Raw genomic sequence first — 3,334 nt, 5'->3', positions numbered from 1 at the left:
AGCTGTCAAGGTCGTGACAGTTCCATTTCCTGTTCCTATTGTCAAGGTAATTTTGTTTGGTTCTTGGTATTGATTTGTACATTGGTAATTTATTTCCGTTAGCTTTCTGTATCTGTATTATCAAATCGTGATTGTCGTGTTACTAATAAAATATTTGAGATACATTAATTTGTATAATAAACCAATTAACGAAAATACCTAACACAGAAGCTCAGATAAAGCTCACTGTAGGACTGAACCAGGTTCAAGACTTCATCCACTATCTACCTGATGAGTGCCCATGTGACTTTTCACTGTCTTTAGATCACTAGACTATAAGCAGTTGAAATAAAAAGTGAGGCAACAAATTTAAAGTATAGTAAGTTACAACAATTTTGAAATTGTATCACAACTTGTTTTAGACAGCTTAAAATCAATTGTGGGCAACATTTTGAACTTTAGCGATAAGCACTGCATAGAATCATGTATCATCTTTTGACCATGAATGAAATGGTGGGAATATTGATAGAACTTGTTTCTTGGGAATAATGAAAATCAATCTACTTATTTTAGATACCAGATATCTTATCTAACAGGGGCAGGTCGGAGACCTTAACGCACTTCATCCGAAATCAAATTATTGCGCACCCCAGACAATTGCTTTCTTGTTGAACTACAAGTTAAGGCGCCCAATGAATGCCTGTAGCTTCCCATTAGTTCATCCTCAGGAAGGTATCTACCTCTAGCCATATTTCCAAGAGTTATCAATCTAGCGTCAGAGAGCTCGTTAAAATCAAAGAGTAAGTGATCAGCTGTCCTCTTCTGACCTATCACAGTACCTACAGATCGGTTCGCCATCATATAAGCCCATCCGTTGTAAATGTTTCCTGAATCTTCCATGACCAGTTATCAGTTCAACAGTTAATTTAATTCTACGTCTGTCTAGTCTCAAGAGGTCAGAGGCAACCTTTTTAGAAGGCCTAAACAGAGTAAGCTTGCTGACCTAAGAAGGGAACATCGACCCAGCGTTTGCAATGCTTTTCCTTGGCCCATGACGCAATCACAGAACATGCCCTGTTTCGGTGAGATGCCACAGAAGGGTTGTGGGCCTATCATTGTTGTCGCAGAGGCAGTATTTGCCAATCTGTCTGCAGCTTCATTACCTTTAATGCCTGAGTGTCCTGGCACCCAGCAAAGCGTAAGGTCATTTCTCCTACCCAACTCAGACACAGAAGCAAGACAGTCCCACACGAGCCTGGAGTTGAATTCGTAAGAGTTTAATGCTTTTAAGGTCGCTTGACTATCTAGATACCAGATAGTAATGGTTTCTTAGAATTGACTACTACAACCTTGGTAGGAATGTCAATTGCTATACACAACACAGCAATGCACACAACTAGGTGTTTAATTGGCACACAGCAATATTTTGTACAATAAAGTTTGATTGAATGTAAAGGAATAAACTAATATTGTTTTTTCTAGATTGATATCCTTGGTATATTGAAAAAACTAATCCATGCAAAGCCAGTCATAATTGGCACCGTGGTGAAGACCAAAGCAGCCCTGGCAGCCAAGGCGCTTGGAGCTAAGCAGTTCTAGTCGGAGGATTGTTGGGATTCATCAAAACCACCTGTTATAGGTAACTACATTTCCTAGATCTGCTAGGCCTGTACTTCAAAATAAAATAAAAATCCTGAGTAGTTCACAGTTATTTGATGATTATTTTATACAGTATTCTCAATTCAACAGTTTTAAAATTGGATTCCAATGCTATATGTTTATTAGTGATGGGTCGGTACTTCACGTCAAATGTCGGTTCGGAACCGAGAACTGATGGTAAAATGTCGGTACCGCGGTACCTTTCGTACCAAAACCCGTCACACCTGTCGTCCGCGATCGCGATCCCATGGCCGTGTAAACATTATCATTGACTCCTGCAGTCACAGAAATGTCACTGTCCTCTTGCGCAATCGCGGCAAAATCATGAAAATCTCCCTGTGTAAATGGCAGCAGGAGATCTTCATGGTATTGCCACGAACGGGCAAAACAACGATGACGTTTCCGTGACCGCAGAAGTTGATTTTGCCACGATCACGATCAATGACGACGATGATGACGTCTACATGGCCGCAAGACATGTTCATGATTTTGCCGCGATCGCAGACGACAAAAGAGACGTTTCCGTGACCATGGGAGTTAAACATGACTGTCTACACAGCCCCAGAAGATGTTCATGACCTTGCCGTGACCGTGGAAACAGTGATGATGTGTTAGTAATTGAGAAAGATATTTAGGATTTTGCAGTGATATCAGAATACGATTATCACGATATTACTTACAGTAAGACATATGGTGTAGTGTAACCAATCTATTAAGAAAACTTGGTAAAACTGTTTAAAAAATGTTATTGGTATTGAGAATTGTTTTTTTAGGTATTGGTATCGAGAATCGATAAATTTTGGCATCGACCCATCACCAGTTTCATTCAATATTAACAATTCTGCTACACTAACACTATATGTTATTTTGAATTGAATATGTTCAGTTTTTTCAATAAGTTTTATTTTCTTAATGACTTTAGTTTTATGACCGACCTATACTAATGCAAAATACTGTAAAATTTAAATATGGATTTTGTACAAAAAAAATAAGTAAGCTATCCAAAAAATGTAAAATAAGGTACCGATGAATCAATTTTGGCTAGGAACCAGTACCGGTACTGACTTTGAAAAAGTGGTACCGACTCACTAATGTCACTAATGTTTATAGAACAATTAATGTTTATAATCAATAAACAATTATTTAAACTCCAATCATGAGATTCTTTAATCATCCAAATCTCCTCAGAGAAAAAAAACTTAAAATGAAACGGCCAGAAAAATGTATTTATTACAGTTACCTCTAGTTTGTGAGAATCCATTATGTGTACAAATTGTGTATATCATGCGACAAGTCTATTCTAGTGTCGTTTGTTATGGGTTGCCTAAAACTTACACCGTTCGATTTGGTTTAGAATTACCTTTTGTTTATTTTAAATAGCTTTACTATGGCAAATCAATTTTTCCCATCCAGACGCGGTTAGATTCCAGATGATCCGGATAACTGGAGTTGTATTGTATTTTATTTTGTGGGAGAGCTTAAGTGTTGGGAGTTTCATTGTAACAGTAAGTAACAACTGTTCAATGGTTGTTTCAGGTCTGTTCGGCCCTTTACCACCGCCCAAGTTTCCGGAGCCCATATACCCTTCCCCTGCACCAAAGCCACCCTCCACCAGCTACGGCACACCCATCTAATATGCTGTATAATATGCTTGTATAAATGTATAATAAACTTATATTTAAGGAAACTGTTCCAA

The sequence above is a fragment of the Macrosteles quadrilineatus genome, unplaced genomic scaffold (genome assembly GCF_028750875.1).
Source record: "Macrosteles quadrilineatus isolate MER2022 unplaced genomic scaffold, UCM_ALF_1.0 Scaffold_4__1_contigs__length_99947679, whole genome shotgun sequence".
NCBI classification, from domain to species: Eukaryota; Metazoa; Arthropoda; class Insecta; order Hemiptera; family Cicadellidae; genus Macrosteles; species Macrosteles quadrilineatus.
This window is presented reverse-complemented; position numbering follows the sequence as displayed.